This window comes from Oryctolagus cuniculus, chromosome 17 (genome assembly GCF_051225735.1).
Source record: "Oryctolagus cuniculus isolate XC-2025 breed Fujian yellow rabbit chromosome 17, ASM5122573v1, whole genome shotgun sequence".
Classification (NCBI taxonomy): Eukaryota; Metazoa; Chordata; class Mammalia; order Lagomorpha; family Leporidae; genus Oryctolagus; species Oryctolagus cuniculus.
Window position 1 is genome coordinate 65977456 of NC_142883.1, and position 27646 is coordinate 66005101.

The window sequence follows — 27646 nt, forward strand, 5'->3', positions numbered from 1 at the left end:
TCTAATTCTAAGTTAACAAAGATGTAGCAAGCATTAAATAGAAAAGATAAGTGAATGCCTAATTTATGAATATATATAATTATATGTAATAAAATTTTATTTGTAATGCATTTCAAGTGTTTCATATATACAGATTTAGGGGCATAGTTACACTTCCTACCCTACCCTCCCTCCTGGCCAAACTCAAACCCTTCTTCCTCTTCGCTCTCCCATTCACACTCTCAATTTTTACAAAGATCTATTCTCAGTTTATTTATTACTTGTAAGGTTAAACCTAAACTAAGTAATGAGAACAACAAATAGTATGAAGAAAAAAACACTATTCCTCAACAGAAAAGATAAGGGGTCTGTCGTTTATATAATTGAAAATGTCATTAAATATATTAAATAATATTCTAAATAGCTCTTTAGTATTGAGGTCTCAAAATTTCTGTACTGCTCACAAGAGAATAAAGTGGTGTGACTATTTAGAATATTCCTCTTTAGAAACTAATCATGATCTGTATGTTTCTTAATTCATAAAGCAGAGAGAAAAGAACAATACAGAAAGACAAAGCACCCATCTGTTAGCTCACTCCTTGAATGCCTGCAACAACTGAGACAGAAAGGAGGAGTTAGCAATCTGGGTCTCCCACAGGGATGACAAGGGCCCAAATAATTGAGCCACCACCTGTTGTCATCCAGGGTTGCACTGGCAGGTTGCAAGAATTGGGAGTCAGTTCCAAGTATCGAACCCAGGTACTCTGATGTGGGACATAGATGGCCTAATATGCATTTTAACCACTTGGCCAAATATCTTCCCTTCTGTATTTTGAAAGCACTCTTGGGGCCAGTGCCATGGCTCGCTTGGTTAATCCTCCACCTGTGGCACTGGCATCCACTATGGGTGCCAGGTTCTAGTCCCTGTTGCTCCTCTTCCAGTCCAGCTTTCTGCTGTGGCCTGGGAAGGCAGTGGAGGATGGCCAAGTGCTTGGGCCCTGCACCTGCATGGGAGACCAGGAGGAAGCACCTGGCTCCTGGCTTTGGATCAGTGCAGTGCCGGCTGTGGTGGCCATTTGGGGGGGTGAACCAATGGAAAGAATATCTTTCTGTCTCTCTCTCTCTCACTGTCTAATTTCCACCTGTCAAATAAAAAAAAACTTTGAAAGGGATTCCAAAATTGATTTAAACTTTAGGACCATTTCCTTAAGAGAGAGAAGGCTTACAATGTTTTCTAAAACTACCTTTATGGAATCTTGATGTCTTTATTGCATTTACTACTTTATGAATGATATAAATGTATATGAATATTTCTGTTTAATATTGTACCAGTTTTAGCTAAGATCACCATGACAACCAGAGAAGAGACAAAGAGTAAATGGCAAGTGTATTCCTTACATTGTGTGGTCAAGTCTAGTTCTCATTAATTCACTGGGAAAAGTTTCTCTATTTCTGTTTTCTTTCAGTTCCAAGAGAGACAGGTGAAAATGCATATTTTAGTAGAGGTTGGTTGATTGTGAAATAGTTTCCATAGATCGGAATTTGATTTCTGATGTGGGCAATTCAATGAATCATTTATTATAGCATGCACAGGTGTTCATTGGGAAAGCATCATAGTCTACTGGAAAGAACAGTTATTCTCTCCAGATCATTCAAGTGCAAAATTGTATTAGGGACAGTGATAAAGGATTAAATGACCATCAGAGCTATCTTTATGCCTTATGTTATAAGCAATAGATATGACCCTTGTAATCCCCATAATGTCCTACAATAATGTAGAGTCCTTTTAAAGATAACCAATGATGCTCAGCATATCCAGAGTGTGCCACACACCTGGGGAATTTCACACTAGGCTCTCAATACTATACGGTTGTATGTTCATTTTAATTATACTTGTAATTCTTATTTTCCTTGTCTGGAGAGGCAAAGAAGAGATACAAAGGCAGATGCTCCCCAGCTTCCCACAACATCTGAGGCTGGGCCATGCTGAAGCAAGAACACAACTAAGAATGAGTTTCCTGCCTGGGAAACTGGTACCCAACTGCTTCAGTCATCACCTTCTGCCTACCAGGGTGTGCACCAGCATCTGAAGCACAAGCATCATCATAAGTGTTGCACCAGGGGTGCCCTCAAATTCCCCCTTCTCCCAATCATCATGCTCGTCGCAGCTCTGAAACTGCTGTTCTAAAAACTCCTCTGCATGGGTGGGCATTTAGCAGAGGGGTTAACACACCATGTGGGGTGCCTCAGTTGCATATAAGACTGTGGGTTCATCACCTGGATCCCCTTCCAAGCCTAGCTTCCTACAATGCTCAGCCTGGGAAGCAACACATACTAGATTAAGTACTTGGGTCTCTTCCACTCATGTAGGACACTCAGATTGGGTTCCAGGCTCCTGACTTCAGCCTTGCCCAGCTTCCATAACTGTAGATACATGAGGAATGAACCAGTGGATGGTACATTCTTTATCTCTCCTCTCTTTCCACATTTTAAAAGTAAACAAATAAATAATAGACACCACTTTACAATTCAAGTCTGCTTCCCATGTCTCTAATCCTATAGATCTATCTTTCCTCTGAATATAAATTAATTTCACTTACTTTAGTCTTATACACCATATAAATAACTAAAATAAGTGATATAAAGTGATATATTTTATACACAAATGTATAAATCTGTATAGTCTTACTTAGATGTTAGTTTCATGTTTATTGAAAAAGCAATAAAATCCCCATTTATATACTAATCATTCTATCTCTTCTTCATAAAAGAATTTCAAATAAAATTTTATGTTTAAATATTTCCTCTTCTTTCCTTATGCTGAATAACACTTTGCAGATAATAGTCCAATTCCACCAGTCCATTGGAAGGATTCTCTTTCAATTCAAACATTATGATGTTAAATGAAATAGGAATGTCCACAACTTAATCTGTTTGACTCTCTTCAACATGTCAAAAATCCAACAAATCTCTTCTACAGAGTGTATGACCCTTCTTTCTTTTGTGATTTTCTTTTCTTACTTACTACTCATCTTTGTTCCTCTTATATTTCCTTTTTAAATATTATTACAATTCATACTTCTGTCCTTGGTTTCCTGCTTTCTTGATACACAAGAACACTTTAAGAACTCCATGTGTTTGATTGAGTTTATTATCACCTGGCTAAATTGTGTATAAAAAGTAGTAATTTCCTATATTCTTGCCTCTAACCTGATAACAGTATTGCATAACATCCAGATATATTTTGAAATTGTTAATAAGTGCTTGCAATTAGATACCTGAGTCTCCATATAGGTGTGTATTAGTAGAATTAGATAGTAAGGAGAAGTAGCCAGCAAAAAAATCTGTTTGACTGGACAACATTATGAGAGAATTACTGGGGCCAGCAATGTGGTGTCTTGGGTAAAGCCAGCACCTGTGATACCAGCATCCCATAAGGGCACTGGTTTGAGTCCTGGTTCCTCCACTTCTAATCCAGCTCACTACTAGTATACCTGGAAAAGCAGAAGAAGATGGCCCCACGTACTGAGGTCCCTGCACCCACAAGGGAGACTCAAATGAAGCTTGTCATTGTGGCTATTTGGGCAGTGAAGATTTCTCTCTCTCTCTCTCTCTCTCTCTCTCTCTCTCTCTCTCGCTGTAACTCCACCTTTCAAATAAATCAATAAATAAATCTTAAAGAGACAGTGATTATTTAGGATATGAGATGTGAAGTGGCATGGTAACTATGTTGTATGTGTGTGCATATGCACAAGGATTCTTTACAAAACTCATGGAATGTGCAATGGAAAGGTTTATTATGTGCAAAAACTTTAGAAATCCACATATTTTAGAATATTAGGTATTTTCCATGAACTTCTAGGAGACCCTTCATATATGTATGTGTCTATACCCTTTCCCTTATAGAAAGAATGTTTCATGGAAAGACACCAACATACCTACTAAATTACAGACCACACTATGTGAAATATATGATGAGGACTACATAATAGAAGAAAAAAAAAGAAGTATTTCTTACTCTAGGGGACTGGGATAGGATTACATTTTCAGTATTTAACTTATTTACATGGAACTTAGCCCTCTCAAGAAGTGACTTTCTACAGAAGGTATTGATTATATTTAAATCTACACTATGCTAAAATTGAATAGATGACACAGACTAACATTTAAGAAATATATTTATAAATATTAATTTTGCTAGCTTAATAGATTATACAATAAAAAAGAAGGTGATTTTAGATATATCTGTTAATGAACTGTACTGGTCCTTCTATTATAACTTTAGCACTACCAACATTCTTGTCTATGTCCATTACCTCTGTTATAATCATGGCTGTGTCGTGGACATTACAGTCATAGAGTTATATTCAACTTCTTCTTTCTAGTCGCCCATCACTTTAACACATTACTTTGGGCATATTATGTACCATTTTTTAAATTTAAAGTGCCTTCAATTAAGATTGTTCAATTCAGACTTATGATGCCAATGGTTATAGTGGGGCATTCAGAAGTTAAAAATTAATTGCCTATACTTATCCAGCTAATTTTCTTGAGCTATCTGATTATCAAATTTTGATAAAATCACCTTCTATACACCAAGATTTCAAACTGTGATTTACGTCTCCTTTGTTCAGTATTTCAACACCTTCCAATCTACAGTAGACTCCATTCTCAGAATTGTTACCATGCTCAGTTACTTCACTGATAACCCTAAATTCATTTATTGTTTTTATTACCTAATTATTTGGCTTTTCCTCCCAGATTTGCAAACTATTGCTGTAGCTAATCAAGAATATGTGTATGTCTACATGGCCTCCTTCATCGAGGTGCTTTGAGACTTCAGTGTGGTCGCTGTTAGGGTTTGGAAATATTTTCACTGTTTTTCTTAATTCCTTAGTGAATGTCCAGCAATTACACTCTAAATGTATCTAGTCTCATTCCTTGGTTTCCTTGTTCCACTACTTTTAATTTGCATGGGCAATAATTTCTCAAAATTTATAAAAATTTAACAAGACTCCCCCCAAATCAGCTATGTTTATATTTTTCTCATTCCCTCTACTTTCTTTTTTTAGTTTTTTTTTAAAGATTACTTTAACTCTTTTTTAAAAGATTTATTTATTTATTTGAAAGTCAGAGTTACACAGAGAGAGAAGAGGCAGAGAGAGAGAGAGGTCTTCCATCCGCTAATTCACTCTCCAATTGGCCGCAACAACTAGAGCTGTGCCAATTCGAAGCCAAGAGCCAGGAGCTTCTTCTGGGTCTCCTATGAAGACTTGGGCCACCTTCTACTGTTTTCCCAGGCCATAGAATAAAGCTGGATCAGATGTGGAGCAGCAGGGTCTCAAACCATCGCCCTTATGGGATGCTGGCACTGCAGGCCAGGGCGTTAACCCACTGTGCCGCAGTGCCGGCCCCATCATTCCCTCTACTTTCAAGGAAGAGTTTTGATTTTCATTTTTTCCCCTCTATCACATGTCATTTGGTTGTGGGCTCTCAGAGGAAGGAGCCTTTGTCTTCCTCCGTGCAACAATGCACATTCTACACAATTTAATGAAAGAGTGCAGTAAGTCAGACTCCTTGTCGAAAGGGCATTTCAAGAGTCAGCACATCACCAGGAGCATTAGCAGGAACCAGTCTCCCCAGAACGGGTCTAAAGTTCACTGATGCACCAGTAAATGGGAGTACTGACATGGTAACTGCATTTTGGTTTGGAGAGGTTTGTTTGATCACCTGGTCTGCATGTAAGCAGGGAGGCCACATGGCTGTAGGCACACCCTTTACCTATATCTGACTGCAGCTGTGTTTCCTAAATCGTGGGCGAGAGAACAGGGCAGAGCCTCAGCACTGAGAGTCCTGCCACTCAGTCCTTCCCCAGTAATAACAGCGTGGGGGAGTGCTGATTCACTGTCACTGTCACCCAATTCATCCTTTCAGTTTTCTGCCGAAATTTTCTAGTTCTCGTGACTTTGAAACAGAACAAATAGCGATATTCAGTAAATCTTGATGAGATACTTGTGTGTTTATGATCACTTCTTGTCTTCTCAAAGCACTTCAGAAACAGACGAAAACCACATATATCTTTTCACCAACCAATTTCATGAAACAGATATATGTTCTAGTCCCTCTTGACAGGATAATAAATGTAATTCTCTTAAGGGAGTTTAAATGATTTCAGAAATTTAGTTCAACTCAGCAGAATAGTGGAGCTCCAAGTCATCTGCTATGTACCTCTAGAACCCCAGAGCTCTAGATTGATGAGATAACATTATGTAAGGAAGGTTGTAACTTCGGTAAAGTATCTGCACAATGTTTTGAATTTCTCTAACAATTTTCTGTGCTTCTTTCCACTTTAATATATTTTTTATTTGCATTGCATTTAAGGATATTGTGCCCGATTCAAATCTACCGGCTGGAATTTTTCTTTGGTTGTAAATACCTTGCCAGAAGGACACACATTCCTACATACTTGATTTTGAAACACTTTTTACTGCAGGAATGATTGCGAAAAGACTTGTTAGAATACCGTGTTCTGAATTATGTACTAAGCATTAAATTAGTAGGAAAACTTGTATGGAAGAAAATCTCACTAAAATCAGGAAGCAGATGGTGACTTTGGGCGACAAACACACTATTGCAATGAAGACATTGTAACAGCTGATGTAAATGGGGCAGAGCCATTTACAGTCAGCTGTAATTGTAACTTGAAAGCTCTCTTGATTCTGTGCTCTGTGAATTCCTGTCATAACTTCCTGGAAAAAATTTTCCATACTAAACACACAAAGGAAGGGGATGTATGACTTTCTATGATGCTGATACTGAACATTTTAGGACTTTCTACAAGGTATACAGTTGTGTTCAGGCAGTACATGAAGATTGCCAAAATGGACACTTTTTAGTGGCGTACGCCTCTGAACCAGTGATGCGCTGAAACATAAGAGGAGACTCTTCTGCTTCCTTATAAATAGGGAATAAACGGTCAGGGCACCTCTAGACAGGCACTGCTCTCCTCAGGTCTGAAGATGAGTCCACGACCCCCATCCAGGCTTTGGAGCTACAAAAGGAGAAAGGATGTGGCCAATCATGCCTTTAAAACAATTGCACATCACCAATTCTCAGAACTCACCATAGCAGAATTTAAACAATCTGCCAGTATAGCCTGTGTATTCACTTCATAATAAAGAATAAAGAAACTGCTACATATACACAGAAAAATATTATTCAGTCACAAACATATTGCAAATCTGAGGATGAGAATTGTGGCACACAAGTTAAGCCACAGGTTGGGACATCTGTGCAGATTAGCACTTCCATTCTACCTTGCTAATAGTGAACCTGAGAAGCAGGGGATAATGGCCCAAATATTTGGGTTCCTGCCACCCATATAAGAGACCCAGATGGAGTTCCAGTGTCTTGACTTTGGCCAGCCCCAGCCCATGATGTTATGGGCATTTGAGGAGAGAAATAGAAAATAAAAGCTCACTCTCTTGCTCTCTCTCTATCTCCCTTTCTCTCTCTCCCTTTCTCTCTCCTTTCTCTGATACTCTGATTTTCAAGTAAACCAACTTTCTTTTAAAAATGGTCCAATCTTGCCATTTGTCACAACATATAAAGAGCTGTAGGTTATTATGTTAAGTGAAATAAGTCAGGTACAGAAAGGTAAGTACTAAACCTTGTTTCTCATATGTTGATTCTGAAAAACTCAACCTCATAGAACTTGAGAGTGAAGTGACCATTTCCAAAAGCCAGGATGGGTGGAGGGAGGGAGTGGTGGGGAAAGGCTGCTTCATAAATATGAAATTAGAGTTTGCTTCTGGGTTTCAGCACCAAAAAATAAAAGAAATAAAGAAATTAGAGTTAGGTAGGAGGAGTAAGTTCATAAGTTCTTGTGTTTTACTGCATAGTAAAATACCTATAGATAGCAATGATCTACTGTAAATGTGTTTTTTAAAGCTTGAAGTAAGAATTTTGAATATTCCCACCAAAAGAAATTATAAATATTTGAGGAGATAAATATGTTTACTCTGATTTTAATATTACACAATGTAAACAGGTATTGATACATTGGTTGATATCCTACAACTTGTAGGATTTTTATGTATCAATGATAAATAAATTAAATCTGAATATGAACAATTTATTTTTATATAGGTCATCAAAAAGCATGGAATCAAACATGACATAAACACTGAAGAAGCCCAAGTTTGTAATACACATAATATGAATATAGTAGATGGAGAAAGAGCAGAATCCTAATCATATTGCAACTAACCATTCTCAAAACTGAAGGATATGATTTTGTTAAAGTGAAGATAGCTTTTCTGCACCATCAAAGGTCAAACCTAAACATGCAGATAATGGAACATTAGTAACGTTTCCTGGGAATGATTAATAAGATAATTGGTTGCTTTCAAGACTAGTTTTTGGAATGAAATTAAAGATAAATGAGACTTTAATGTTTTGACATTTCATCCTATTGAACAATGGGTGGAATCACATGAGTTTAGATGATGCTTCCTACTAATAAAATCATCTCCATGGATCGTACTCAGGATTATACTTCATGGATTACGTAGCCTGTAACTGAAGCAAATATCACCACAGGATTAAACTTGCTTATTCAACTGGAGCAATTTCCACATTTTATCCATGATCTTTTTGAAAACCACACGGAGAAAACTAGTGCAGAAGCAACACGATGTAAAAATTCATGGCATTATTTTAAACATAAAAGATTATAAATAAAGAACAAACTGCATTAAAGAATAAAAATGTGGATCAACCCTGTATTTATTATTTTTGTTGTCTGAATCATTGACTAGAAAGAGTTTAATCATGCGTGATTTAACTTTCAACAAACAATCATAACAATGAAGATTGACGGATAATCTATTAGTATTTGGCAACAATGTTTACTATGATAAAAAAAACTTTTCTTGGATCCTAAATTACCTTCTGCTGAGTCTATCTGGTCTCCTAAGTGAGTTTTTCTATCAGCAAAGATTGTTCTATGAAAACTAATTGCCCCTATTATCATGTCATTAATGATTGGGCAAACATTTATTGAAGCATATCACACATGAAACAATATTCACAACTTAAATGAGGGCTTCAACAATTAAAAGAACACCAGGTATCCTGGAAGGGCTCATTTTTTATTTATGGACATAAATAGGCAAGCAACAGCAGGTTCAATGTGATGTGATGAGTGGTTTGATCAAAACAAATACAGAGCTAAGGAGTGGTAAGTAAGCTTGAATAGTCAAGAACTATTGCAAGATAAGTAACTCAATATGTGTCTTGACAGAGAAGTCTTTGCTGATTAAACAAATTGAAAATAGCATTCTGGGTAGGAATACTACTAAGAAAAACAAATGTTCATATATTTCCTGAATGGAGTTGAGCTCCTTTCTGTAAAGTATACAATCTGGAGAGACAAATGAGAGTAGGTCAATCAAACCAACACAGGCATTGAATGTCCTATATTTTTATTTTTTTCTAATTCTAAAAAAATCAGAGTTTAGCACCTACAATGAGGTTTGATTTTTTTTCACTAGTCTATTCAGTGAGAAAGACAGAGAGAGAGAGAGAAAGAAAAGAGAGAGAGAGAGACTCCTGTCTGCTCACTGCTGGGTCAAGTTGAAACTGGAAACCAGGAAATCAGCTTTGCTCTCCCACATGGAAGAGCACTTGCCATCACCACTGACTCCCAGCATGCACATTAATAGGAAGCAGGAGTCTTTAGGCAGTGCCAGGGTCTTAACGCTGACATTACGAAATGGGATGAGGGTGTTCCAAGTAGTGTGCTAATAATCACTGTGCCAAATGCCTGCTCTGCTTTTATGATTACTTTTACTGTAATGCTTGTTATGCTTTTAGTTCAGAAACAGGTAGTTTCTTGTGTGCTGTAACCGTGAACTTGGATAACCTTTCACATTAGAGTCACCCAGGGGAGATATTTTCATTGCATATTTCCTAATTCTCTTTTAGAAACTTCGATTACATAGGTCTGGGTTGGTGCCAGTTTCTCTATGTTTATCACAGCTAATTTTTATGCAACTTGACAGCAAATCCCTACTTGACAATTGTTGGTTTTTGATGTTTATCTGGAATGTACTGCATTATATCACATAATCGTTAAACAAATTGAGGGGTGGAGTGGTAGAGTGTTAATTAAACATGTTTGAATATATCTCTATTCTTTCTCAATATGTAACTTGATTTTGATTGGAACTGTCAGAGAGAAAAAAGGTCAAGTAGGCAATAAATATAAGAAAAAAAGCAAACTATTTTCTATTAAACAGAGAAGAGACAAGCAGTGCATATTTTTGTATATAATTTGCTTGTTGATAATTTTTAAATAAGTGTATAAATTATAAACAAAGTGTAAGTGTTTTTTTTTTTTTTTTGACAGACAGAGTGGACAGTGAGAGAGAGACAGAGAGAAAGGTCTTCCTTTGCCGTTGGTTCCCCCTTCAATGGCCACCGCGGCCGGCGCGCTGTGGCCAGCGCACCCCACTGATCCGAAGGCAGGAGCCAGGTGCTTCTCCTGGTCTCCCATGCAGGTGCAGGGCCCAAGCACTTGGGCCATCCTCCACTGCACTCCTGGGCCATAGCAGAGAACTGGCCTGGAAGAGAGGCAACCGGGACAGAATCTGGCGCCCCGACCGGGACTAGAACCCAGTGTGCCAGCGCCGCTAGGTGGAGGATTAGCCTGTTGAGCCACAGTGCCGGCAGTGTAAGTGTTATTTTTAAAGAGCCAGTAATAACAGGTTTTCACATAAAGTAGTGTCAACATGAATTCAATAGGAAACAAGAATTTTCTATGTTGTTGCATAATATTACATAGGCAAGAAAAAAGCCATGCTTCTAGAAGAACAACTTGAATGCTTTTGAATTATCTTATCTCTTACCTAAACGAAAAGAAAATGTCTAAAAATCACATAGGTTGAACATAAAGTATTTTCTTTTGGGTAACTTCTTTGGAACTTCATATATGCATCCACACATACAATTGCAAGAATTTACACCAGTTTGTGTTTTTTCTGTTACACTATTATGTATATAATTACCAGAAATTGTGAAGGAAGATTTGAAGTTCCCCATTCACTGTCTTTTTTATTAGGATCTTTTATTAGGACTTTCTTAGTCTTTTGGCTGTTTCTCTGTTGTTTCCTTAGATCGTATTTTTAAAACTCATCCCAATTTTAAAGCCATAGAACCCTCTGTGTACTTGAATGCCAACAAATTGGCAGATATGTATGTGTGAGAGGCTTTGTGTGAGAGAGAGCTGAGAAAATTACTCTTTGGTATTGCACTGGTTTGTGCATCCTAGGATATTTCTAGAATTGTAATTTATTTAAACTCTTTATTTATATTCCTCTATGTTTACTAAAATACTTTCAACTAGCCATCAAATTTAAATCATCTTGGATTTCATCTATTTTTGCATCTGAATTTTGCAAACATACTGCTAACATATTATGCTTTTCACTTATCATTCCTAGATATCCATCCCATTGAAAATAGCGTTACTTTGTTAGTATAAAGATAAAAGTAAAAGATAATAAAAAATTAGACAGTTTTCTATTCAGTGATGTATATTTGATTTTCTACTATTACTCATAAATGAAATTTTGCCTGTATATAAGATTTATTTATTGATTATTTTGATTTTTTTTAACTTTTATTTAATGAATATAAATTTCCAAAGTACAGCTTATGGATTACAATGGCTTCCCCACCCATAACTTCCCTCCCACCCGCAACCCTCCCCTTTCCCTTTCCCTCTCCCCTTCCATTCACATCAAGATTCACTTTCAATTCTCTTTATATACAGAAGATCAGTTTAGCATATATTAAGTAAAGATTTCAACAGTTTGCACCCACATAGAAACACAAAGTGAAAAATACTGTTTGAGTACTAGTTGTAGCATTAAATCACACTGTACCACACATTAAGGACAGAGATCCTACATGAGGAGTAAGTGCACAGTGACTCCTGTTGTTGACTTAACAAATTGACACTCCTGTTTATGGCATCAGTAATCACCCTAGGCTCTTGTCATGAGTTGCCAAGGCATGAGAAGATAAGAATAGCAAAGAGGGTAAAAGAAGAAGGAACGGATATAGAACATGAACCACTGTCCTGAACATTAATCTGTGACTTTCTCAGGTGTGACAGTAGCTATGTCACAGAAGCCACAAATACTCTGTTATTCCCAGTAAAATAAGATGATAATAATCACTGTTGTACTCAATTATTGAAAAGAAGCATCTAATCTATAAAACTAATATATAAAAAAGTGACACAGAGGAAGAACATTATTAAAGATGTTATGCCTCAGTTTTCTTTTATTCCTTAGAAAGACTAACCTTTCTTTTAAATTTTTTATTTTTAAATATCACAAATAATATAGAAAAGTACAAAGAAAGATTCCATGAGCATTCATAGATATAACAATTTTTAGCATGTTGCTATATTTGCTTCATATGTAACCATATGCATACATGCATATTATTTTTCAAAGAGATAGGTATATTAATATTACATAATGTGGAATTCATGAAAAAAATCATAAAACTTGGGAGAGAAAGTTTTATTGGTTAAGGGGTACAATTCAGTGTAGACATTTTTATATATCTATACCAAATAGTATTTCATTCACACAATTTTTACTATATATATATATATATATATCACTGACACTTTATAATACACTGATCAGTTTATAGCACTTACCAACAGTTACCACAAACAGGTATTTCAGGTCAATCCTAGTTCTCCTTTTTTAGCTTATCTTTTCTCTGCATACATCATTTAGGCTTTTCTGACCCATTGTCTTGTACTTGGAACCCCATCATCTGCATCTGTGATATTCCCACACTTGATCTTAGCCAAAAAGCTGAGAAGGAATCTCTGACATTCCTTAAACCCTCATGTTGACTCCAAAATGGACACCTGACATCAAGATACATTAATATGTGTATACAGTGAGACATTGACACTGAACTTGTATATACTTGGTTTTGTAAAACCATTGTTGACCTAAGTAAATATATCCTATTCATTTGGCTGGCAGCTGAATTAAAGTCAAATTTGATGTTCAACTATCGCACATATGCTGCCCTCTATTACAGTAGTACCAATATGGAAGACATCCTCAGAAATCTGAAAATAGACCTACCATGTTACCCAGCCATGAATTCCTGGGAATTTACCCAAATGAAATTAAATCAGCATATGAAAGAGTTATTTGTACCTTCATGTTTATTGCAGCTCAATTCACAAGAGCTAAGATATGCAATCTACCCAGTTGACCATCAACCAATGACTGGATAAAGAAAATGGGATATATATACACCATGGAATACTACTCAGCCATTAAAAAGAGTTAAATCCTGTATTTTGCAACAAAATGTATGCAACTTGGAACGATTATGCTTACTGAAATAAGCCAGTCCCAAAAATACAGATATCATATGTTTTCCTTTACTTGTGGTAATTAATATACAGAACACAAAAATATAATTTATATGAGTAAAATTGACATTTTGAGATTTGACTGTTGTTTACAATCCTTGTCTATACTCTTGAACAACAATGATTTTTATACTTACTATTTGTTTGTTTATTCAGTGGAAGATCAAGCTTGTGATTATGAAATAAAGTATGTCATTGTAAAAACTGAAAGAAAAAATAAGAAAGGAAGGAGGGAGGGTGAGATCATAAGCAGTAGCAAGGGTAGTGAAAGAACTATCACTATGCTCTTAAATCTGTATATATGAAATACATGAAGTTTGTTCACCTTATATAAGGAACAAATTTTTAAAAATATAATTGTAAACCCTCACTTGTATTTCTCATGTTCTAATTGTATTTTTTTGTTCTAAAGCTGATAGATAATCTAAGGCTTCTGAAGTCATTCATGGGATGAATTAGCATTAGTCTACTACAATAATTGTGGTACACAGTTTTTAATACTATGTTTAATGTATATTTGGGTTGAGGTCTAAAATAAAGATACATATCACCTTAAATAATAGATATAATATATATAGATATATAATACATATAATATATAATAGATATAATTATATGTTTATATATAATTATATATTATATAATGCAATATATATTTATATATAATTATATATAAAGATATAATAGATATAGTGATTTTCTTTTCAAAATATCAACATAGGCATATTTCACAGGCTCATTTTAGGCATGGTTAGGTGAAAATAATCCAAGAAAATATATAAAAACCAATTACTGGGGTTAGTAAGTGTGTTCATCAAGATTATGAGATACAAAACTTACACACAAATAACTGCTCTTCTATTGATGAACAATTAATTTTTAGAAATTAAAAGTGCAAAAAAATCCCAGTTTTAACAACCTGAAAAATGAAATACCTAAGGAAAAATCTAATAATAATTAAGACATTTATTCTGGAAATTAAAAAATTATTGCTGAGAGAAATTAAAGAAAGAATAAATTAATACAATAATTTACATTGCTTATATAGCAGAACATTTAATATCTTTAAAACATATATTCTCCTAACATTTATCTGTAGATTCAACACCATCCTACTCAACGTCTTGAAATAGTTCCTATGAAGAATTTCACAATATTTAAATACAAAGCATGTAAGATGCACCCCCTACCCTGGATAAGGAATAACAAAAGGGTAAAGTGAGCTATCACTATAAGATTTTGAGAATTATTTTTAAAGCCACAGTAATCAAGATAGCATCAGACAATAAAGAACTTAATGCAAAGAATAGAGTGGCTAAAATATATTCATCCATACACAAACACATGACTTAGAAAGATCTGAAATAATTCAAGATAAAAGAATGGGCTTTGAAATAATTGATGCAGGAAATATTGCTTATCCATACATAAACACACTAAATTATCATTGGATTTAGAAGATTGCAGAAAATGGATCATGGTCTCAAATGGGAAACCAAAATTTTGAAAATTTTTGAGAAGAACATGAGTAGCTTTATGCCTTCCTCATTTAAGCAAAGATTGCTTAGATATGATAAACAAAGTATGCATAAAAGAAAGAAATAGACCACTTGTACCCTCATCAAATTAAAAATTTCTGGTTTTCAAAAGACATTGTTAAGAGAATATAAAACAAACCGCAGATCAAGAGAAAAAGTTGGAAAATAATATATATTACAAATGACTCATTATAATATGCAAATCACCTTAAAAAACCAAAAATAAGAACAAGCATAACTTAATTAAATAATGGGCAAAAGGCTTGAACAGACACTACACATAATGAATGGATGGAAAGCAATACAAAATGGTACTCAGTATCATTCATCATCTGAGAAATGCAAAGTAAAACCATAAAAAAAACCACTACACCTGCATCCAAACGTTTAAAATTGCAACAAGATGGGGGAATCTGGAAAACATTATGCTGAGTGAATTAAGCCAGTCCCAAAGGGACAAATATCATATGTTCTCCCTGATCGGTGACAACTAACTGAGCAGCAAAGGGGAAACCTGTTGAAGTGAAATGGACACTATGAGAAACAGTGACTTGATCAGCTCTTGTCCTGACTGTTGATGTACAATGTAATACTTTATCCATTTTAGTATAGTATTTTTTCTTTGTTTTGTTCTAGTACTGTTGGTTGAACTCTGTAATTAACACACAATTATTCTTAGGTGTTTGAATTTTAACTGAAAAGTGATCCCTGTTAAATATAACAGTGGGAATAAGAGAGGGAGGAGATGTACAATTTGGGACATGCTCAATCGGACTTGCCCCAAATGGTGGAGTTAGAATCGTGCCAGGGGATTCCAATACAATCCCATCAAGGTGGCATGTACCAATGCCATCTCACTAGTCCAAGTGATCAATTTCAGTTCACAATTGATCACACTGATAGGTCTAAGAGTCAAAGGGATCACACAAACAAGACTAGTGTCTGCTAATACTAACTGATAGAATCAAAAAGGGAGAGAATGATCCAACATGGGAAGCGAGATACACAGCAGACTCATAGAATGGCAGATGTCCTAAAAAGCACTCTGGCCTCAGAATCAGCCCTTAAGGCATTTGGATATGGCTGAAGAGCCCATGAGAGTATTTTAGGCATGGAAAGCTAAGACACTTTGGAAAAAAAAAAAAAGAAGAAGAAGAAAACCTAAATAAAAGATCTCTGTGAGTGAGATCCCAGTGGAAAGAATGGGTCATCAAAGAAGGAGGTACCTTTCTCTGAAGGGAGGAGAGAACTTCCACTTTGACTATGACCCTGTCAGAATAAGATCGAAGTCGGCGAACTCAAAAGGCTTTCATAGCCTTGGCAACTCATGACTAGAGCCTAGGGAGATTACTGACACCATAAACAAGAGTGTCAAATTGTTAAGTCAACAACAGGAGTCACTGTGTTCTTACTCCTCATGTGGGACCTGTCCTTAATGTGTTGTCCAATGTGAAGTAATGCTATAACTAGTACTGAAACAGTATTTTACACTTTGTGTTTCTGTGTGGGTGCAAACTGATGAACTCTTTACTTAATATATACTAAATCGATCTTCTGTATATAAAGAGAATTGAAAGTGAATCTTGATGTGAATGGAATGGGAGAGGGAGTGGGGATGGGAGGGGTGCGAGTGGGAGGGAAATTATGGGGGGAAAGCCATTGTAATCCATAAACTGTACTTTGGAAATTTATATTTACTAAATTAAAAAAGAGAGAAAAAAATTTCACCATTACCTATTCAATATTTCATCAGATTGTAAACACTGTTGGTTTATAACAAAATTTTTGAGGTTAAATTTTTTTTCACATCACATATTTGTGTCTTTATTTTACTTCCCTCTTGCATTAGTGTTTGTGTGGTGCCTAAATTGTAACTTAGGATCATCATTGAGCTATTTCCTGATAAACATTATGTAATTTTTAAAGATAATGACTCTTTATTTTTATTTATTTATTTATTTTTACTTATTTTACAGGCAAAGTTAGACAGTGAGAGAGAGAGAGACAGAGAGAAAGGTGTTCCTTCCATTGGTTCACCCCCCAAATGGCCGCTACAGCCGACATGCTGTACCAATCTGAAGCCAGGAGCCAGGTGCTTCTCCTGGTCTCCCATGCAGGTGCAGGGCCCAAGCACTTGGGCCATCCTCCACTGCCTTCCTGGGCCTCAGCAGAGAGCTGGACTGGAAGAGGAGCAGCCGGGAGGAGAACCCAGCACCCATATGGGATGCCGTGCCGCAGGCAGAGGATTAACCAAGTGAGCCATGACGCCGACCTCTATGTAATTTAAATTATTAGAAATACAGATGTCCTACTCTTTAACTGTAGTTTTATTAGAATAATATATCTGACTTGACCTTGGAGGGCTTTTCATTCCATATATTAATTGAATTTTATTTCTTAATTTTTGAATTAGTTTTTAGTACTTCAGTTTCTGGTTACATTGGTCTAATGAACCCTCTTTTTGTTTTGATTATATCGCTATTTGTTATGATTATTTCTGCTTCTATAAATTTTCATATCAGAATCCTGAAGCAGTTTCTAAATTTTAAAACAAAAGCATGGTTTTTAAATAAACATTCCTGGAGCCAAGTGCCATGACTCACTTGGTTAATCCTCCACTTGCGGCGCCAGCATCCCATATGGGCTCCGGGTTCTAGTCCTGGCTTCTCCTCTTCCAGTCCAGCTCTCTGCTGTGGCCCGGGAGGGCAGTGGAGGATGGCCCAAGTGCTTGGGCCCTGTACCCCATGGGAGACCAGGAGGAGGTGCCTAGCTCCTGGCTTCGGATCGGCGCAGCGCCAGCCATAGCTGCCATTTGGGGAGTGAACCAACGGAAGGAAGACCTTTCTGTCTCTCTCTCTCACTGTCTATAACTCTACCTGTCAACTAAAAAAATAAATAAAAATTAAATAAATATTCCTGGAAATTTGCAGGACATTTAATACCATGTGGATCCAGATCTTCATTTAAAAAATAGTAACAAGAGAATGTTTTTGGGTTTTTTTTTGTTGCTTCTATAATTTTTAAATAAGCATTGCTTTTCTTGATAGAAGGCAAATATTTGATTTTCAACTTAAATGTGGTTATGCTAAAAGGAAATTCATTTACTATAAGTTAGGTAAACCTCAGATAATGAAAAATAATTTAAGAAAAATAAGGCTTGGACCCAGAAAGACAAATATGGTATACTCTCCCTTATATGTGGTAAAAAGTTAAGAAACATACAAAAAAAGAAGAAAAAGAATGAAATGTCAGTGTGTATCAGTATTGCAGCAAAAATGGTTTTGTAAAACTTTGTTTTATATCTTTGTGAAACCAATGATTAAGAATGTTATATTAGGGGCTGATGTTGTGGCATAGAGGGTAAAGCCGTTGTGCCAGCATTCCATATGGCTGCCAGTTCAAGTCCTGGCTGCTCCACTTCCAACCCAGCTCCCAGCTAGTGAACTGGGAAAAATAGCTGGAGGATGACCCAAGTACTTGTTTCCCTGCACCCATATGGGAGATTGAATGAAACTCTTGGCTCCTGGCTTTGGTATGGCCCATCCCTGGCCATTGTGACCATCATGGATTGAACCAATGGATGGAAGATCTTTCTCTCTTTTTCTGTGTCTCTCCCTTTCTCTATGACTCTGATTTTCAAATAAATGAATAATTCCTTTAAAAATGTTTCCAACTATAGTTTTAATGATCTTGATTACTTTATAATTTATATAGGTGAAATGGTCATTTTCCCATTCAGTTATTGTTTATGGCCATGTCTATATTCCCACTAAACTAGTGTCTTTTGGCTTTTTACTTGTTTAACTTCTTATTTAGCAAAGTATTAAGCCTTTTAGTGTAATGTAAGTTTAAAATATGTTATCTCAAAAACTAAAAACCAAAAAAAAAGGGGGGAGAAGGAAAGAGGATAGGAGGGAGAGAAGGGATGAGAGGGACTATCATATGTTCTTAGAATTGTATCTACTAAACACATTGAATCTGCTAGAAACTAATTAAAAATTAAAATGAAAAAAGAAAAAGAAGGCTTTTACATAATTTGTCAGGGAAGGCAGTGCCGGGGGAAACATATTCTCTTCCATCTGGACTAACACACGTAGATGGACAAAGGCCAGACTAGGAGGAAATGGATAAAGATAGTGTGAAATGGTGTTTTATAAACCTAAATAACTTTTTGATTCTTATATTAAATGTGTGAGCACAAGTGAACAGCATAAAAATGAATTTCCCACACACACTTTTGGAGGATACTGTGGGACACAAACAGGCAGAGAGAGTATAATGTAAAAGATAAAATGCCTTGGAGTGGGCAGGCCTTGGCGGCGAGAACACGGCTGTGTGTGTGACAGCTGGGTCAGAGCCCCTCTGGGCAAGTGTACGTTCGGATGCTGGTGACACAGACATAGACATGTGTACACGGGTTTATATTACACAAGCTAGCATTTTTCTTGTACTGGAAATCAAATTTGCTTTGTAATAGTTTGTACATTTTGCCTCTGACAGCAAATATTACAAATAAACAGGAAATGAACAAGCAATAAAATAAAATACTCACTATAGTAAAGGTGCATTGAAAATGTTCAGATAAAAATGGAAACAACTGTAAAAATATTTCTTTAAGTTTAAAGAATGTAAGCTTACGGTAACTTCCTCATTACTGTAAACACTTCGCTTTCCATTGTATCAAATGAAGGTTATTTGACAGAACTTCTAATTAAAATATAAATTTCCCAATATATGGATTTCATTGTGTTTTAAATAGTGAAAAGCCATTGGTGTCTGTGTTACAGGTGAATATTAAGCAAAGGAACATTGGCAAGGGCGCCTCCCACATCATATCAGCTCATGCAAAGGATGACACAGCCGTCACAGACACCAAGGTTGCTATGACTTGGCCACAGTTCTCATGACAGTGTCATCTATAAACTATTAATAAGCTGGGGCTTAGATAGTATTTTCCACCAGCATTCATATCTTTTCATATGAAAAACAGATAAGGGAGGAAGAGTGAAGCGAAAGCACTATTCTTAGAGAATTTAGCTACTGAAATCTGAAGTACATTAGAAAACTATAGTACTCTGGTCATTTTTTCTTTCTTTTTACAAAATACTTAGCTATTCATTTGAAAGACAGAGAGAGCTCGGAGAAAAAGAGAAGAAACGTGTATTCAGGTGTCGCTCCCCGTCTTCGTGGAGGAACGACACAGGACCCTGCGCTGTTCTTTTGTCTGCTCGGCCCTTCCCGGGTTTGCTGCTGGTTCTTCCCGGGTTGGCTACCGACCCTTCCACCTCCGTGGAAGGGCAGTTCCCCCTAGCCACTTTCCCCACTTCCGCGGGGGAGCCCGCGGCTTTACATGGGGTGCTGGCAGTGGCGCGCTAAGTACACGTGGGACGGGTGCTGCAGGGTGTGAGGAACAGGCGGGTGGGCGGAGGGAAGGCTGCCAAGTGGCCGCCCATCCTGAGTGGCCCTGGGAATGGCGGGGGGGGGGGTACTGGTGTCCAGGGTCAGGGGCTGGGCAAGACCAGGTCCCCAGGACAGGGCCTGCAGCCCCGCCTCAGCTCCATTGCCCAAAGGTCACTCTGTGATCTCCCCATGCTGGGCGGGGTGAGCTGTGCCTGCATCTCCCCCTCACTGATCCGGGAGCAGCCCCGAGCCCCAGGCCTGAGGACACCCAGCAGTCCCTGTGTGCGGAGGCCTCGGGCGCTGCCTCACTCCCGCTGCTGGTCATCTTCTGGCCGGCTGCCCCACGCTCCCCAGGACCCCTGCTTGGCAGCCGTGGCCTAGAAGGAAGTGCGTGGCTCCTGGGGTGCACCCCGGAGCTTGGGGGCCACCCCAACTCCTCCTGGGCTGTGTCCTGCAGGGCACGGGTGGGGCCTGAAGGGGGCGCCCGCTCGGGTTGCTGCCTGCGGCTGTCTGGCCAAGGCCCAAGGGTGTGGAGCACAGGATACAGCAGGTGGAGCCCCTCCTGGGGGATGGGGTGTGGGGGTAGCCCTGCTGGGCAGCCACCCGCAGGTTCCCTTCTCCCAGCCGGATTCTGCAGGAAAGAGGTCGCTGGCTCTCTCTACATCGCGCTCCTCCGTGGAGATGGGCAGGGCCATGGGGCCCCTCTCCTGCTGCGTTCAGGCTCCTGGGGTGTGATGAGGCTCCGGTCCCCAGGCTGTGATGGCCCTGGGGTCCCGTGGTCCTTGTGCTGTCCACGTGGTCCGTGCAGAGGAAGCTGGGAGGGAGGCACAGAGCCAGCACCCCCCGCCACGCCTGCCTTGCCCACCGTGCCTTGGCCGGGACCGGCCCATCCATGTCGCTGCCCAGGAGGGTGGCCTGGGCGCCGGTTGGCGCGGGGGGCTACTGCCTGCTCTCCAGGCTCAGGGACGCGCTGGCGTTGGTCTTGGGCTGGGCCACCTCTTCTGTCTGCACCGTGGCGACGCTGGTCTTCTGCAGCGGGGGGCCGGCGGGGCCCTCCTCGGGCGAGGCGCCCCGGAGCGGCAGGGCCGAGGAGGGCAGGGTGCTGCGCAGGATGTGTGCGACGTCCTCGTCCCGGATGCGCCGCCATGTCGTGCCTGGCGCGACCACCCTGGGCAGTGGCCGCGCCTCGCCGTCGCTCCCGTGGCTCCGGGTGGTGTGCGCTGGGCTGGGGGCTCCTGGGGCCCCGCCATCGGGCCTGCGGGCCACGCTGACGTGGGGAAGGGAGGAGTAGCGCTTGACCGCCTCCGGCCGCACGGAGGCGCTCACGGGCAGGAGCGAAGGGCTCTCAGAGCTGGTGCGCTGGTGCGCGCGGGCCGGGGCCGGGACCGGATCCTGGCCGGGTTGGCTGCTGCCCCGGGGCCGCCCTCAGCTCGTCGCAGCGCGAAGAGCAGAGGAAGACGGCGGGGAGCGCGGGCCGGCCGCGGCGGGGCGACGCGCCCTGGGAGGTGGAGGCGGAGTCGGACAGCAGCTCCGTGCGCCAGCGACGCAGCAAGCCGGGCGACTCCTTGATGAAGGTCAGTTGGCGCTGGAAGCCCGAGCGGTCGGAGGACTCGCTGCCGCTGGAGCGGGCGGAGGCCACACGCACCAGGCCCAGTCGGCCCCCACGCGCCCCCGCCGCCCCCTCGCGGCCTCTGGGGCTCGGCTCTGGGGCGGACCTGGCCAGCGGCGGCGGCCCGCGCCTGGCCGGCCTCTGCATGAACGGGATCCGCACGGGCGACTTCCGTGTCTTGTGGTGCTTGGCCAGCAGGGCCCGTGCCAGCGTCTTGGGCACGCGGGGGGCTGCTGAGCCAGGCAGAGACCCTGCAGCTGGGGTGGAGGGGGGCGACTTCCTGGGCAGAGGCTGAGAGGCGGGCGAGGTCTGGGAGGAGCTTGAAGAAGGGGTCTAGGCCAGAGGAGCAGGGTGGGTGGCACTCCTGGGGGGGGGGGGGGGCGGGCGTGGCTCAGCGCCGCCAGCTCCGAGATCTTGCCCGGCCGGTGCAGGCTCCGAGAGCGCTGCTTCCTGGGCGCTGGCGCTTTGCCTGCGGCTGCTGGCTGTGCCAGGCTGGGGGGCTCCGCCGCCTTCCTCAGTGTGGCCCGGGGCCAGGGACAGCTTTGGGCTGGGGCCGGGTGGCCGGGCAGAGCACGTAAATCACTGTCCGCCCCTGGAGAATGGCCGGCACCCCCGCTGCTACCTATTGAACAGCGTGCGGCTTCTCGGGCCACCAGGGGCGCGGGGGCTCGAGCGCTTTTGGCTGAGGCCAGGCTCCCTTTCTCTGGCCGCCGGGCACTGCCCTCCCTGCCCCGCCCCGGGCTGGCGCCTGCTCCTGCGATTGGATAGCTGTGGGGAGGGGTCCATGGACAGAGCAGACCCCAGGGACAGGAGCGAGTCGGACTCGGAGGCCGCCTAGCGGGGTGCCGCCGCGGCCGCCTGATGCAGCCATGTGAGGATGGAATTGGCGCCCTCCTGGATGGCCCGCCACTCGACGCTGTCCAGGTCGGAGGCCTGGTCTGAGCCGGCCGCCTCCTCGCCGAAGTCCCAGGGCGCCTCTGCCGGCCGCTTGTCCTGCCCAGCAGCCCGAGCCTTGCAGCGCTGGAGGCCAGAGGCCGAGGGCCTGTGCCTGGGCATGGCTGAGCCGATGCAGCAGCGCGGGAGTGCCTCCTCGGAGCGCGGGCTGGGGGAGCTGTCGCGCCTGCCTCCTTGGTGCAGGGCCTGGGGGACCGTGGGCTCCAGGCCTCCCAGGTGGCTGGCCGGTCGCTCACAGCCTTGAGCAAGGTAGCCGAGGAGCTCAGGGAGTAGCAAGGTAGGGTCTTACCTGCGATCAGCCTGGGCTGGGCCCCGGGGGGTTGGGGCGGCTGGGCCGGAGCGGCTGCCTTGGCTGGGACCCGGGCCTCCTTCCTGCCCCGCTTCAGGGCCTGCGGGATGGGGCGGCCCGGCCAAGGAGGGCGCCTCGTCAGAGTCGTAGAAGCAGTACACGGCCTCCTCGTGGGCGTCGTGAGGCACAGGGACTGCCTCCCCCCTTCCCCGCTGACCCCGGTCCAAGTGGGCACTTGGGAGCTGGCCCAGGGGCAGCTCCAGCCCGGCCGGCTCCTCCCTGTGCCCCGGACCTGCTCCGGGCTCCGGCCGGCGACCCCGGCCTTAAGCCGGTGCCTGGAGACCTGGCTGGTGGGGACCACGAGGCCGGCGGGCTCCTGCCTGTCCAGCCGGCCCCCTGGGGCTGCTCCCTGGGGGGCCCTTGCAGGGTCTCCTCGCTGAGGGACGCTGCGCTGGAGAAGTTGACAGGCATGCCCTCGGCCGAGTCAGTGCACGAGTCGTCCTCCAGGGCCAGGGCGGGCCCCAGCATGTAGACCAGGACTGGCAGCGCGCAGCAGCTCCAGCTCCTGGTCCGCGGCCTTGCGGGTCCGGGAGCCCGCGGACGCCGGCCGCTCCTGTCGTCCCACATCCTCTTCTCGCGGGCGGTGCCCGGCGCCACCGCGACCCCCGCAGGCGCCGCGGTCAGCAGCAGCAGCAGCTCCACGTAGTGCTCGCGCAGGGTGAGCGCACTGAGGCTGGAGGCGCAGGAGAAGTTCTCGTCCGGCTTCTCCACAGTGAAGCGGACGCTGCCGGCTTCCAGCTCGGAGGCAGGTGGCAGCGCTCGTGGCAGTCGGCGATGTCCAGGAAGCGCTTCACGTAGCTCTCCCACTGCAGGCTGAACTGGCTGCTCTGGGGCTGGCCGGGCGGCGCGGCCTGCGGCGCCTTGCTGAGGCTGGGCGGCATGGCCTGCCCGGGGCTGTCAGGCAGCTTGCTGGGGCTCACCTTGCCGCTGCCCAGCCCGCTGCAGGGGTCGCTGGGGGTGGAGCTGGCGATGGACAGGCTCTCAAAGCTGCCCAGGGAGCTCACGGAGCTCCAGCGGCTCAGCACCAGCGGTGTCTCCTGCACACAGCTGGATGGCGTGACATCCTCCAAGGTCAGGCCCCGGCCCGCGTCACGCCCGGTCCAGCTCCGCCTCTTCGGGGCCAGCCTCCTCCAGGCCCTCGAGGGAGGAGTTGCTGTCCAAGTCTCCGGCCTCGCTGGGGCCTGGGCATCCGGTCGAGGACAGCGAGCTGCAGTGGGACAGCGAGATGGGCCCCTCCTGCGCCACCAGCCTCTGCAGCGCCCTGCTGGCCGCAGCTGTCCGGGTGGCCCCCAGCTTCTCGGGCACCTGGCTCAGGCCCTCCACCAGCAGCCAGGCCTGCTTCCGAGCCGCGGGGGCTGCCTTGGGGCCGCAGGGGGCCCCCGCGCCTGCCCTGCCCGCGGCCTCCAGCAGCGGCACGGCACGTGCTGATAGGTGGGCGACAGCTTGATGGTGGGCACGCGGGCGTCGGCGCTGGCGGCGTCCCGGGTGGGCCCCTCGGCCTGGCCACCCCGCAGGTCGAGGTCGAGCCCAGCGGGCCGCGGCTGCCCGCCCAGGAGCTCCTCGCGGTGCGCGGCCAGCGCGGCCAGCGGGCAGGGCCGCTTGTGCTCCCGCGGTCAGTAGCCGTCACTGGTGCTGCCACTATTGAGGCTGTCGTTGGAGAGGCTGGCGTGGGCCGCCTTGAGCCAGAGCAGTGGGTGCGCCCGGCCCAGGTGCCGGGCCGAGCTCCATCTCCAGCGCCCACTGCTTGCGCACGTAGAGGCTGGGCATGCAGGTGCGGGGGGGACACGGCAGTGGCGGCCGCCTGGTGCTTGGCGGGCCGGTGGGCCAGCAGGTTGTGCAGCATGCCCACGGCGCCCAGGTCCCACACCAGCTCCTGGTCCCGCGCTCTGCTGGCGGACAGGTTCCAGAGCCTGCCGCACAATGGTCAGGCTGTGCGAGGTCAGGTGCTGCAGCAGCGTCTGCAGGCAGTTTGTGGTCGCGGAGCACCTGCCTGGGTGGGGGAAGTGGGGGCGGGGTCAGGTGTGACCGGAACAGACGGCCCCGCCCATCCTCCCGGGATTGGGTGGCCGGAACTGATTGCCCCGCCCAGCTCTCCGGGGATAGGGCAGCCTTTGTGGGCATTTGGGGGCGTGGACCAGCAAGTGGGAGGGATGGTGGTGGTGTGTCTCTGCGTTTCTCAAATAAATTTTAAATTAAAATTCAAAAATAATAATAATAATACTTTGCTTATGATATTTGTATCTGCTTATGAAAGGTATGCTTTTAAAAATCATTTCAAATCCTGGTACACTTGCATCATCATCATCGATGTAATGCTGATTTTCCAAAAGAAATTAAAACTATTCTCAGCTTATTTCCATTTGCATAGGTTTGGGAACAGGTTTCCTTTTTCTTCCTTAGAAGTTTGAAATATACCTGTAAGCCTGAAATTTTGGTTGTTTAACTTTTTTTCTTGGTTGCAGTTTTCAAAATGTGATTTAACGTACTTGGTTTATGTATGAGGTTTTCTATTTTATGTTATATTTGTGTTTTGCGAATTTGATTTTCAAAATATGATAGATTTTGATCTATGTAGTCAGAATTTTACTCAGGAATTTCACACATTTCTCTAAGTAGGTTGGTAAAGACTATAGTTCCTACAAAAGAATGATTCTGTTTTAATTCCTGAAATAGGTTTTTTTTTTACTTTGACTTATGTTTCCTTAATCGCTTTTAATAATGACCAAAGAAAAGACCCAGTTATTTGCCCTCCTTTGTTTCTTGGACATGTCTGACATGTGGAAAAAATGAAGTAATCATTGCTCATTAAGTTGCAAAGAAATGCATGGCTGAACAACAATAAATATTCATGAAATCAGATAACTGTGATGCTGATGTAATGTTCTTATATTGGAAAAAAGTAATACTGTGTTTTCATGATGCGATCTGATGAGTCTTAAATGTTGATAGAAAAATGTACTATGATAAAACTATGCATAGATTTAAATATTTTTGTAGAAATACTTATCTTTCAATTCCACGTTTCTAAAATCTTCTCAATGTGCCCTTGTTTATTTATGCTAAGCAATCTCCTATGAATCCCTTGTTGTTTTTGTACAACCCAGTACTGAAAGTGAGTCTAGTCTGACTTGTTTTAAGGTTGTACATTATGATTAAAAAGAAATAAAATAGTACATTTGCAGTTGTTAAATTCTGGACTATTTCATTTTCAAAGATTTATTATTTACTTGAAAGGTAAAGTTCCAGACGGTGAGAGAGAGAGATCTTCCATCTGCTGGTTTACTCCCCAAGTGGCCACAATAGCTGGAAATGAGCTAATCTGAAGCCAGGATCCAGCAGCTTTTGGGTTTCCCTTGTGGATACAGGGACCAAGTACTTGAGCAATCTTCCACTGCTTTCCCAGGTGCATTAGAGGGAGCTGGATCAGAGGTGGAGCATCGGGACTCAACCCAGCACTTATATGGCATGCTAGCACTACAAGCAGCAACTTTACCCACCAGGACACTGTGCTGGCCTCAAAATTTTGGATTTTTAAGACAGAAATTTCGCCAGCGCCACAGCTCACTAGGTTAATCCTCCGCCTGCAGCACCGGCACCCCAGGTTCTAGTCCTGGTTGGGGCACCAGATTCTGTCCCGGTTGCTCCTCTTCCAGTCCAGCTCTCTGCTGTGGCCCAGGAGTGCAGTGGAGAATGGCCCAAGTGCTTGGGCCCTGCACCCCATGGGAGATCAGGAGAAGCACCTGGCTCCTGGCTTTGGATCGGCGCAGTGCGCCAGTTGCAGTGCACGGCTGTAGCGGCCATTTGAGGGGTGAACCAATGGAAAAGGAAGACCTTTCTCTCTGCCTCTCTCTCACTATCCACTCTGCCTGTCAAAAAAAAATACAGAAATTTCACTGATTGGAAGCTAAAGATGTTTGTCATCCATTCTCTCAAAGAGACTTGGCACTGTATAGCAATAAGCCCAGAGTACCCAACCTTACTATTTAGATTGCCTGTCTATGCTGAGGTACATGCATTGCCAGCTGTCACTTCTTAGTGAAATTCGATTGTACTTAAAAATAAAGCAAAAGAAATACCAGCACTGTTTACAAACATGAAATTTAAAATAAATACATAAACCTTCAAATGCAACAGTCCATAGTTTCTTATGGTTTCCTGCTGTAAATTTTGAAAACATCAAAAGCCAAGAATAAAATGAGGAACAATAAGACAAAAATAAAATACTTAGCAATACTGCTAATGACAATAATGTTAACAGTTTAGTTACATGCCCTATATCAATTGAGTTCTTTCAAATTGGGACCCAAGCACACAGACCCCCATAACTACCTTAACAA

General features: G+C 43.0%; 1 long non-coding RNA gene and 1 pseudogene across 4 annotated transcripts in view; one reads left to right on the forward strand and one right to left on the reverse strand.

Moving 5' to 3' along the window:
- The window catches only part of LOC138847827 (uncharacterized), a 47308-nt gene extending 37814 nt beyond the window's left edge, over positions 1–9494 (forward strand). For 2 of the 3 annotated variants that reach the window (XR_016223694.1, XR_016223696.1), the window contains exon 6: positions 8128–9494. This is a non-coding gene — a long non-coding RNA (uncharacterized LOC138847827). The remainder of the gene's footprint in view (positions 1–8127) is intronic. The other variant, XR_016223695.1, reaches the window with a different exon arrangement.
- A 7704-nt stretch (positions 9495–17198) lies between these two features.
- On the reverse strand, positions 17199–25318 carry LOC138847879 (adenomatous polyposis coli protein 2 pseudogene; annotated as a pseudogene). The gene has a single exon (XR_016223646.1). The product of XR_016223646.1 is annotated as an adenomatous polyposis coli protein 2 pseudogene (transcript).
- Positions 25319–27646: the final 2328 nt, after the last annotated feature.